Source organism: Myodes glareolus, chromosome 4 (genome assembly GCF_982192425.1).
Source record: "Myodes glareolus chromosome 4, mMyoGla1.1, whole genome shotgun sequence".
NCBI lineage: Eukaryota > Metazoa > Chordata > Mammalia > Rodentia > Cricetidae > Myodes > Myodes glareolus.
Genome location: NC_142029.1, coordinates 106,421,045 through 106,434,121, shown reverse-complemented (window position 1 = coordinate 106,434,121; position 13,077 = coordinate 106,421,045). Strand labels below are relative to the sequence as shown.

Here is a 13,077-nt window from a genome sequence, read left to right as displayed (position 1 = left end):
GTCCAGAAAATATATTCAACAAAATTATAGAAGAAAACTTCCCCAACCTAAAGAACGATATCCTATGAAGGTTCAAGAAGCATACAGAACACTGAATAGACTGGATCAAAAAAAACATCCCCTCTCCATATAATAATCAAAACACAAAACATTCAGATTAAAGAAAGAATATTAAGAGCTGCAAAAGAAAAAGATCAAGTAACTTATAAAGGTAAACCTATCAGACTTACACCAGACTTCTTTATGGAAACCATGAAAGCCAGAAGGTCCTGGATAGAGGTACTGCAGAAACTAAGAGACCATGGATGCAAGCCCAGACTACTATACCCAGGCAAGCTATCGTTCACTATCAACGGAGAAAACAAAATATTCCAGGATGAAAACAATTTAAACAATACGTAGCTACAAATCCAGCCTTACAGAAGGTATTAGAAGGAAAATCACAACCCAAGGAATCCAACATTCCCAACACCACCTACAATAACTCAGACATCTAGCGACCCTTCACAAGCACAACTCCAAGAAGGGAAACACTTACACTCTACTACCGCCCCCACTAAAAAATAACCGGAGTCAACAACCACTGGTCATTAATATCACTTAACATCAATAGACTCAATTCACCTATAAAAAGGCACAGATTTAGAGATTGGATACAAAAACAGGATCCAACATTCTGCTGTTTACAAGAAACACACCTCAACCACAAAGACAGACAGACATCTACTCAGAGTAAAGGGCTGGGAAAAGGTTTTCCAAGCAAACGGACCTAAGAAACAAGCGGGTGTGGCCATTCTAATATCTAACAAAATTGACTTCAAACTAAAATCTATCAGAAGAGATAGAGATTGACATCTTATACTCATAACAGGAACAATTCTTCAGGAGGAGGTCTCAATCCAGAATATCTATTCCCCGAATATAAAGGCACCCACTTATGTAAAAGAAACACTTCTAGAACTCAAGGCAGTCATCAAACCAGACACACTAATAGTAGGAGACTTCAACACTCCTCTCTCACCAATGGACAGGTCAATCAGACAGAAACCTAACAGAGAAATAAGAGAATTATTGGAGGTATTGAATCAAATGGACTTAACAGATATCTATAGAACATTCCATCCAAATAGGAAAGAAAATACCTTTTTCTCTGCAGCCCATGGAACCTTCTCAAAAATTGACCACATACTCGGTAACAAATCAAACTTACACAGAAACAAAAAAATATTAGTAACCACCTGTGTCTTGTCAGACCACCATGGATTAAAGTTAGAATTCAACAGCAATGCTACCCTCAGGAAGCCAACAAAATCATGGAAGTTGAACTGTCAACTATTAAATCACCCCTGGGTCAAGGAAGAAATAAAGAAAGAAATTAAAGTCTTCCTTGAATCTAATGAAAATAAAGACACAACATACTCAAACCTATGGGACACTATGAAAGCAGTGCTAAGAGGAAAGTTCATAGCACTAAGTGCCCAATTAAAGAAAACAGAGAAAGCACACATTGGAGACTTAACAGCACATTTGTAAGCTATAGAAAAAAAAGAAGCGGATTCACCCAGGAGGTCTAGAAGACTGGAAATAATCAAACTGAGGGCTGAAATCAACAAAATAGAAACACAGAAAACAATACAAAGAATCAATGAATCAAAAAGCTGGTTCTTGGAGAAAATCAACAACATTGACAAACCCCTATCCAAACTAATCAAACGGCAGAGAGAGAACATGCAAATTGATAAGATCAGAAATGAAAAGGGGGACATAACAACAGACACAGAGGAAATTCAGGGAATCATTAGATCTTACTACGAAAATTTATATGCCGCAAAGTTGGAAAATGTAAAAGAAATGGACATTTTTTTAGATAAGTACCATATACCAAAGTTGAACCAAGAACAGGTGAACAATCTAAATAGACCAGTCAGTCGTGAAGAATTAGAAGCTATTATCAAAAATCTCCCTCCCAAAAAAAGTCCAGGACCAGATGGTTTCAATGCAGAATTCTACCAGAACATCCAGGAAGAGTCAATACCTACAATCCTTAATGTATTCCACAATATAGAAACAGAAGAGTCATTGCAAAACTCTTTCTATGAAGCTACAGTTACCCTAATACCAAAACCACACAAAGACACAACCAAGAAAGAGAATTTCAGGCCAATCTCACTCATGAACATCGATACAAAAATTCTCAATAAAATCCTGGCAAACCGAACCCAAGAACACATTAGAAAAATCATCCATTATGATCAGGTGGCCTTCATTCCAGAGATGCAGGGCGGGTTCAACATACGCAAATCTATCAATGTAATCCATCATATAAATAAACTGAAAGAAAAAACCATATGATCATTTCATTGGATGGTGAAAAAGCATTTGACAAAATTCAACACCCCTTTATGATAAAGGTGTTGGAGAGATTGGGGATACAAGGAACATACCTAAATATAATAAAAGCAATATACAGCAAGCTGACAGCTAACATCAAACTGAATGGAGAGAAACTCAAAGCCATTCCACTAAAATCAGGAACACGACAAGGCTGTCCACTCTCACCATAACTCTTCAATATAATGCTTGAAGTTCTAGCAATAGCAATAAGACAACATAAGGGGTCCAAGGGGATTCAAATTGGAAAGAATGAAGTTAAAACTCTCGTTATTAGCAGACGATATGATAGTATACATAAGCGACCCCAAAAACTCTACCAAAGAACTCCTACAGCTGATAAACACCTTTAGTAATGTGGCAGGATATAGGATCAACTCCAAAAATTCGGTTGCCCTCCTATACACAAAGGATAAAGAAGCAGAGAGGGAAATCAGAGAAACATCACCTTTCACAATAGCCACAAAGAGCATAAAATATCTTGGGGTAACTTTAACCAAGGAAGTGAAGGACCTATTTGACAAGAACTTTAAGTCTTTGAAGAAAGAAATTGAGGGGGACACCAGAAAATGGAAAGACCTCCCCTGTTCTTGGATTGGGGGAATCAACAGAGTAAAAATGGCAATTCTACCAAAAGCAATCTATAGATTCAATGCAATCCCCATCAAAATCCCATCAAACTTCTTCACAGACCTTGAGAGAACAGTAATCAAGTTTATATGGCAAAACAAAAAACCCAGGAGAGCCAAAACAATCTTATACAATAAAGGAACTTCTGGAGGCATTACCATCCCTGACTTCAAACTCTATTACAGAGCTACAGTATTGAAAACAGCTTGGTATTGGAATAAGAACAGAGAAGTCGACCTTCGGAATCGAATAGAAGACCTGGATATTAACCCACAAACCTATGAACACCTAGTTTTTGACAAGGGAACTAAAGGTATACAATGGAAGAAGGAAAGTATCTTTAACAAATGGTGCTGGCATAACTGGATGTCAACCTGTAGAAGAATGAAAGTAGATCCAGATCCATCACCATGCACAAAACTCAAGTCCAAATGGATTAAAAACATCATCATTTTTCTGACCACTTTGAACCTGATAGAAGAGAAAGTGGGAAATAGTCTACAAGATATAGGTGCAGGAGAGCACTTCCTAAGTAGAACCCCAGTAGCACAGACAATAAGAGATTCAATGAATAAATGGGACCTCCTGAAATTGAGAAGCTTCTATAAAGCAAAGAACACTGTCAGTAAGACAAAAAGACTACCTTCTGACTGGGAGAAGATCACCAACCCCTCAACAGACAAAGGTCTGATCTCCAAAATATACAACAAACTCAAGAAACTAGATACTAAAATTCTAATTAACCCAATTAAAAAATGGAGTACTGAACTGAACAGAGAATTCACAACAGATGAACTTCGAATGGCCAAAAGATACTTAAGGTCATGCTCAACCTCCTTAGCGATCAGGGAAATGCAAAGCAAAACAACTTTGAGATACCATCTTACACTTGTCAGAATAGCTAAAATCAAAAACACCAATGATAGCCTGTGCTGGAGAGGATGTGGAGTGAGGGGAACTCTCATCCATTGTTGGTGGGAAGGCAAACTTGTACAGCCACTGTGGAAATCAGTGTGGTGGTTTCTCAGGAAACTGTGAGTCAACCTCCCTCAAGACCCAGCAATTCCACTCTTGGGAATATACCCAAGAGATGCCCTATCATACTACAAAAGCTTTTGTTCAACTATGTTCAGAGCTGCGCTATTTGTAATAGCCAGAACATGGAAACAACCTAGGTGCCCCTCAATAGAAGAATGGTTAAAGAAGGTGTGGAACATATGTACACTAGAGTTTTACTCAGCGGTAAAAAACAATGACATCTTGAATTTTGCATGCAAATGGATGGAAATAGAAAACGCTTTACTGAGTGAGGTAACCCAGACCCAAAAAGAGGAATATGGTATGCATTCACTCATAAGTGTATTCTAGCCATAATTAAAGGTCTTTGAGCCTATAATTCGTGATCCTAGAGATGCTAAATAAGGTGAACCTGAAGAAAATCATATAGTTATCCTCCTGGATATAGAAAGTAGTCAAGATTGCAATGCAAACATGGGTGCACGGGGGGGGGTGGAAGTAAGGGGAGATGGTTAGAGAGAAGGGAGAGGGGGAGGATTGGGGATGGCGTGGGGGGGAATGAGATGGGGGGAGGAAGGATGGATATGGGAGCAGGCAAGTATATATCTCAACTAAGGGAGCCATATTAGGGTTGGCAAGAGACTTGTTTCTGGAGGGGTTCTCAGGCCCAAGGAGAGGTCCCCAGATTCTTCCCTGGGCAGCAGTGGAGAGGGTACCTGAACTGGCCTTGGCCCATAACCATACTGATGAATATTTTGCATATCACCATAGAACCTTCATCTGGTTGATGAATGGAGATAGAGACAGAGACACATATTGGAACTCTGGACTTAACTCCCTAGATCCAAATGAGAAGCAGAAGGAGGGAAAACGTGAGCAAGATAGGCAGGACCAGAGGGAACCTTCATCCGAGGATGGATGGCGATACAAACGGAGACCCACATTGGAGCACCGGACTGAGCCCCCCAAGGTCCAAATGAGGAGCAGAAGGAGGGAGAACATGAAAAAGGAAATCAGGACCGCGAGGGGTGTGTTCACCAACTGATACAAGGGGACTGATCGAATGAGAGCTCACCAAGGCCAGCTGGACTGGGACTGAACGAGCATGTGATCAAAATGAATTCTCTGAATGTGGCTGACATGGGGGCTGACTGAGAAGCCATTGACAATGGCACTGGGTCTTGTTTCGCCTGCATGTACCGGCTGTTTGTGATCCTAGTCTGTTTGGATGCTCACCTTCCTAGGCCTGGAGGGAGAGGGGAGGAACTTGAACTTCCCACAGGGCAGGAAACCCTGACTGCTCTTTGTACTGGAGAGGGAGGAGGAGAGGGAGTGGTGGAGGAGGAGAGGGAGTGGGGGGAATGGGAAGGTAGGGGGAGGAGGGGAGGAAGTGGAAATTTTTATAAACAAACAAATAAAAAAATAAAAAAAGAATTTTTCACTTAGCAATTGCAATTTTTCTAAGATATTTACATTTACTAATATTTATGAAATTTATAAAATGTGCAGAAATACTTTACCTCAATTTATTTTATGGGATCTTTCTTGTGATCCTACTAATACATGTACATAACCTGGACACTAGAAACATGGAATGTAGCATGTTTCTCAGTTCTCATCAAGAGATAGTATGAATTGGTCGTTTCTTTCTTGGATTTGCCTTAAACCTTTGCTCTTTTAATTTATCTTTTTATGTTCTCAAAATAATGTAATAGCAACTAAAAGAGGGGTTGGCCCACCAACTGAGGCACTGTGCCTGTTCTAATGGGAGCTCATCAAATCCAGCTGGACAGGGTCTGAATGAGCATGTGATCAAACTGGACTCTCTGATTGTGGCTGACAATGGGGGCTGACTGAGAAGCCATTGATAACAGCACTGGGACTTATTTTTATGGCATGTTCTGGCTTTTTGGGACCCTAGTCTATATGGATGGACAGCTCCCTAGACCTGGATGTAGGGGGGAGGGCCTTGGACTTCTCACAGAGTAGGGTTCCCTGCACTCTCTCAAGAAGGGTGGGAGAGGGAGGAGGGGGTATGGGTGAGTGGGAGGGGATTGGAAGGAGGGAAGGAAGTGTAAATAATTGAATGGAAAAATAAAATTAAAAAACTTTAAATAAACTTTTTAAAAATTGCTTGATGTTAATAACTATAAATTGTTTCTTAAGAATACTTCTCTAAGCGATATTTGGATGGTACCTCTTGCTACATCCTCCCATTGTAAAACCATTTTAAATCATTTAAGGGTCAAAAAATGGCAATGCAGCTTTCTTCAAATAAAACTTTTCAGAATGTACTTATTGGCATCAATCTAACAGTTTAGTACACTTAAAAAGATACTATTCAAAGATTAGTACAGTTGGTAGTGTGACTAAACTCTACTCTGAAGTCATATTGACATGTTTTTAACTGACTGATAAATGCATCTTGAGGCATGTCTTATTGTGCTATAGCTACAGTCTCATCCCATTCCTATTTGTGCCATTTTTTTTTCGGTAGGAATCTCTGCTGTGTATCAGCTTTCTCAGGGTTAAAACATTCCATCTTGGAGGGACATTCATTATGACATTGGGTGTTCCAAAGAGAAGTGGAAAATTCCATCATTCAGAGATCAAGAAATTCTAAAGGAAACTTCTTTAATATTCAGAAAGCAACCAACATGGAAGTGTTCAGGATCCTCACAACTGATCAGATGTACAAACCCCTTCTTTTCCAAGTAAAGGCTCTTGAGGATACTCAGCAAAGACTAACTTTGTAGAAGAGATTCAGACAATTCATACTGCCTAGGAGATGCCGAGATCATTCCAGTTACCTAAAAGAAACTCTGAACTGTGGAACTCCCTGCAAGTATGCAAAAGTTTGAGGATTCCAGATTTTATGAGTGGTCACCACTGCTGATATGGGTTTTTCATGATGCATCTCTATTTGAGTCAATCTTGCTCTTGTAAGTAACCACTTACCCATAATCCTGTCTGTAACTTAGTAATTCTGTAGTTTTGCCAAGTTGGAAATCAGCAGTATTGTACTTTTATCTGTGACCTATTCCCTATCAGCATTAATTAGATATTAGTTCATATGTTCTTAAGAATTGTGTCCCAGAACTATTTCAATATTATCTCTAGACAACCATTCCCCTCCTGTAATTATGTGTTTATCCAGCTATAACCTGACTAGGTGTTTTGCAGCTTCATTGAGAACTTCAGCCAACTTCAGTCATTCATTTATGACAAATCCATCCATCATGCCAATAGTTGTCTACTCTATGTTCTTCCTTAGAAACTTTTCTGAGATACTTTTCAGTGATTCAGGGATGTAGTCATTGATATAGGCTTTGCCCAAACTGGAGGTGAAGCATATTTGTCAAATAAATTATGGCCTTCATGAGAATAAAATAATACCATATTACCTCTTCAGTTATAATTATTTAGTAGATTGTTGGTTTATATATAAGAACCAAAACTACCCAGCTCCCAAAATTATCTGGTTAGAAATGATTCAGAATATGGTTCTGCCCAGCGATATCTGGGCACACACACACACACACACACACACACACACACCACAAAATATCTTGTAGACCACATATCTGGCTAACCAACATAAAATACAAAATGCATGGACAAACTTGTAAAGTGTGTTTATTATGAAATGCTTTTATCTAGATTGTATAACCAAGACAAACCAAACAAATCAGTGTTAAAATAGGAAATCTATTTAAAATGTTGTGAATTTTTCAGAGGATATCAGAAGCATTTACTGTGCAAGAATGAGGATAAAAGTTCAGTCTCTGGTACACTGTTACAAACCAGATACAGCATTGTGTATGTGCACAGGGACAGTTCTGGGGAGATACAGAAAAGAGGATCCTTGAGCCTCACTATCAGACAGTTTAGTTGTATTAACTAAATTCACTGAGCAACAATGTCTAAAATCCAATGTTAATAATGATCAAGAAAGACATCAAATGTCATCGAATGTCTATATACACAAGCAGAGGCAACTGTGGTTACATGAACTACTATGTGGAGATACATGAACAGAGCGAAAAAGATGGCTAAACCTTTGTTTAAATATTTCTCCAAAGAAGATGACATATAAATAAAAGAGTATACCAGAAAATGTGAACACATATGTTTGATATAAGTAATTATGGAACTCTGCACCACAATGAAAAGAAAAGCACATTTAAATATCTCTGCAATAGTTCAAGATACACAGGAAACTAGGTAAGTTTATCACTTGAAGCTTAAGTGAAGGAAATTATTAGACACTGGCATGAAAATATTACCCCATCCGAAATAAAACAAAGAAAGAAGCCACATCACCTCACCAAAATTGCAAATGGTAACAAAGACAAAAATCATGTGTTATTTCAGACAGAGGTGTATAGTTTTGCAAAGTTTTCAAGAATGTAGTACCCGTAGTTTTCTCATTAATCAAAAAAAAACTCCTATAAAGTGCATCTCCATTTGAATTAATTTCATCAAAATTAAAAAAAAAATAATTGTGTCCCTATTTTCCTTTAAGATGACCTAGAGATACTCCTAGTGTTTTTACCCTATCCCCAATTGTCTGGGTAAAGAAAGTAAGCAGAGAACATAAAAGATTAAATAAATTTAAATGTCCACAAATACAAGAAAGATTAAAGTAATATAAGCATATATAAACTATATAGCACTGTTTCAGGATATATGTTTATATTGTAAAGATGTGTTTCTACCTAAGGTGCCTTCATACTGGTTTCATAAAGATCTGTATCATCAATAGTTAAGCAGCAGAGGTAGGCAGGACTTCTGGGCAGGGAGAGGAAACTTGCAATGAATCTGGATGCTCTACAGAAGCCAATCCGATATAGAATGAGTTGAACACACAAAATAAGATAAAGGTAAAAACTATGTGGTAGGATGTAGATTAATAAAAAATATGGGTTAATTTAAGTTATATTAACTAGTTAAGAACAGGCCTAATATAAAGGCCAAGCTTTCATAATTAATAAAATTGTTCATATCACTATTTTGGAGCTGGCTGGCAAAATAGATAAAGACTTATTACATTACTCTGTCATGAAAATCATGTAGTCTTGCCATTGTTGGGCTTTCAATGGTGACATGAATAGTCCTTGAGAAAATTATTTATTAAGTGACTAGGTCAAGAATAGAATGCCAATCATAGAATAGTTTATGCATTTGGTGCATCTGACAAAATTGATCACACAGAAATAAAGAACAGATTACTATTACTATAGACATGAAGAAACACAATAGAAGAATATATAGTCTGTTCAGTTACAGTATTATTTTTGAGATCAGTGGCTAGTTAAGATGCTTGAGGGAACATCAATGTGTATGTAATTATCAGAAATATACTGTATATAAAATGAATAAAAGAAAAATGTCTCAATCTTCTATAAAATTCAATAAATACTTAAAGTATTGTTACATAAATTACCCTGATTTGACCATACTCAATGCACTGAAAATCAAAGCTGAATATTTTAAGAAGTGTATGCAGAAACTACTTTAAGGAATAATTCATAAGTGAAAATCATTTTTCCCAGGAGCTATAGTTTCTTTTTTCTGTGATTGTTATTATATTTCTCTTTTCCCTATCATCCATCCAATTTCTCCCATTTATCTTTCCTTTCTCTCTGTGAAAATCACTGACTCATTTGCATTAATTATTATATGAGCATATGTATATATATATATATATATGCTAAATCCATCTGTATATATATTCAGTGCTCACCTTTTGATACTGAAAAACCATTGGTGTGTTCATTCCTAGAGAAGACTGCTTGTCCCACTCTCAGAATTTCTCAGTTGTGTCTAGTACTTTGTGTAAGGTTGAGACCTTCAGGTCTTTTCTCCTCTAATTTGGCATTTTCATTGGTATTGTCCTTGTTTAACTCTCACGTAAATAGTCTTGTTTTCTGAGACTTTATGCAAGTAACTTCAGATATTACTAGAAAACACTACCTCACAGTAAACTCTGTGGTCCTCTGACTATGACAATCTTCCCTCCTTTTTCACAATGTTCCCTGAGCATTAAGTGTGGGGTATTTTGTAGGTATATGTGTTTGTCCTGGCTCCACAACTCTTCATTTTGATTGGGTTTTTTTTTGTAGTAGCTTCTTTCTGTTGCACAGGGAAACATCTTTGATCAGGGGTGAATATCACATTTATTTTGTGAATATAAGTACAAATGTTTAGATTTTTACTAAATATTGTACTGTCTTAGTAAAGTACTGATTAAAGATACTTCTCCGATACTTCTCCAATATTCATGACCTCACAAATACCAAGTAGTTACCTAAATTTCTATACCAGGCATGGTTTTCATCTTCTTCAACAATTCTTCCAATAAGGGAGGTGATGGTTACTGCCAAGCTATATATGGTACTACTATATACTTAGGGTTGTTCTGCCATGCTGGTCATTAATGTGGTTCATAGACATCATAATTAAATAATATTGTTTTAGTGGCATTTAATTTGAATTTTAATAAATAAAGCTTGCCAGAAGATCAGAAATGTAAAACAGCCAGACAGCAATGACACACACCTTTAATCCCAGTAGTCATATACTATCTTTCCATAGAAATCAGTAGGTAGTGCTAAACACCCATAATCCCAGTACTAGAGAGAATTTTAAAATGGGAGGAGACACCTCTCAGACACAGTTTCATTACAGATTCCTGGAGGCAGAATCATCATTTTGGAATGAGGTTGAGTTAAGTGCCAGTGGCTGGCTGTTTTGTTTTTCCTACCTTCGGTTTGAACTTCAGTTTCTATCTCTGAGCTTTTATTATTTGTGCCTCATACTTTTATTTGTCTCCTTCCTTTGAAAACTTGCATGTTGCCATCATACACAATGAAAACTTGTCTTCTGAGAAAAGACTTGTAGGTCAGTTCTAGATTGAAGACCTCTTGATCTATTTCTGAAATTAATGAGTCCTCACGTCCAATGTTCTACCTTTCTACTTTTGAGATCAACCAAGGGTACTAGCAATAGTCTACATGTTGGAGAATCTCTTGGATAATCATGATCAAAAACTGGAACCAGAGATTCTCACATCTTGTGTTTAGGTTTTTGTTGGTTTGTCTGTATCTCTTAGAGAGAACATTGTCAACCCAGAGAAGAAAAGTTCACTAATGTATATATTGTCAACCATGTTGTAAGAGGCTGTTAGTGTGAACAACCCTTTACTTGTTCATTTCTTGGCCACCCAGACTCCCCAAAATAACCACAAAGAAACTATATTCATTAAATCACTGCTTGGCCGATTAAGTGTATTGCTAGCTAGCTCTTACATAGAGAATGAGTCCATTTCCATTATTCTATATTTTACTACAAGGTTCATGGTCTACCGGCAAGGTTTCAGCATCTCTGTCTCTGGCAGTGTCTCCTTAGCTTCTCCCTGACTCCACCTTCTTTTCCCCAGCATTCAGCCTACCTTTTCTCACCTAAGTTATATCTTGCTATAGGCCAAGACAATTTCATTATTTATTAACTAATAAAAGCAACACATAGACAGAAGGACCTCCCACACCATTTCCTTTTCTGACCACTAATATACTTATGAGCATTAAAAGCTCTTTGTCATGTATTTAGATATAAGTGACTGAATCTGTTAGAAAACCTATCCACAGTGAATGAGGTTTCCCTGTGTACATCACATACTTCAGTATTTGTTTTCAGTTTTGTTGATATTTGATCTTTACCATTCTCATTGGATAAGATGAAATCTCAATGTTGCTTTGATTTATTATTTTCCTAACTGCTAGAGATGATAAAATATTTTTGACAGACTACTTAGCCAATATTTTTTCTTCTGATGAATTATTCTTCAGGTCTGAGGACCATTTTAAGTAGGTAATTTGTTTTCTATGATTTTGATTACTTTAAATATCCTGGATATTAATACTTTCTCAAATATATAGCTGGCAAAAGATTCTCTTATATACTTTGGGTTTTTTCTTTTCCCAATTTGTTGTTTCTTTATCTGTTCAGATTTTAAAATTTGAGAAATCCCACTTGTCAGTCTTAATTTTTGATACAATGAAATCTTATTAAGAAAACTCTTTCCCAAATCTATATAATGTAGGGTATTGGCTATGCTTTCTTTTTGGCATCATTATAGTTTACTATTATGCTACTTCCATTCTTTTTATTTTTCATGAATTTGTGTGTCATCCTTGCACAGAGGCCAATCTAATCTTCTCTATATCATTCCAGTTTTAGTATATGGGCTGCCAAAGTGAGCACAATTTTTAATAATATCTTTATTCATTTATTTTACATCCTAGCTGACAATATCTTCCCCCTTCTCTCCTTCAAATCATTCTCCCCCATCTCTCCTCTGTTCTCTCCTCCCAATACACTCCTCCTACTTTTCTGTTTAAGAAAGTGTACAGAAATCCCATGAGTATTATCAAAACATGGCATATCTAGTTGCAGTAAGACTTAGTACTACTCATTGTATTATGGATGGGCAAGGCAACTTATTATGAGGAGTAGGGTCCCAAAATTTGTAAAAGAGTTAGAGATAGTCCTTGTTCCAAGGATTGTTAGGAGTCTCACAAGAGGACCAATTGTCACAACTGTGACATATAGGTAGAGTGCCTAAATCAGTCCCATGAAGGCTTTCTCATTGATGTTTAGTCTCTGTAAGCCCTATGAGCTCATGTTTGTTGACTCTGCATTTCTTTTGATATTCTTGATACCTTTGGATCAATCTATCTTACAATCTATTCTCTCCCTTTTCCGCTGGATTCCCAGACTTCTCCCTAATGTTTGGCTGTGGGTATAAATCTGTTTCCATCAGTTGCTGGATGATGCCTCTCTGATGATAATTAGGCTAGTCACCAATCTGGTCACAGAAGCTGGCTAGTTCAGACTGTGTGTCCACTATTGTTAGGAGTCTTAGCTGGGGTTAGCTATGTATTCTTCTAGCAAGCTCAGTTTTTCAGTTTTCATGTTTAGGTCTTTGATCTATTTGAATTGGTTTTTATGTAAGGTAGTATATTTGAGTACAGTTTC

The 13,077-nt window shown here is 37.1% G+C and overlaps 1 non-coding gene across 1 annotated transcript; it reads right to left on the bottom strand.

The window, feature by feature from the left end:
• Positions 1–12,196: 12,196 nt before the first annotated feature.
• Positions 12,197–12,303, bottom strand: LOC125400878 (U6 spliceosomal RNA). Its single transcript, XR_007232121.1, has one exon. It is a non-coding gene; the product is annotated as a U6 spliceosomal RNA (small nuclear RNA).
• Positions 12,304–13,077: the final 774 nt, after the last annotated feature.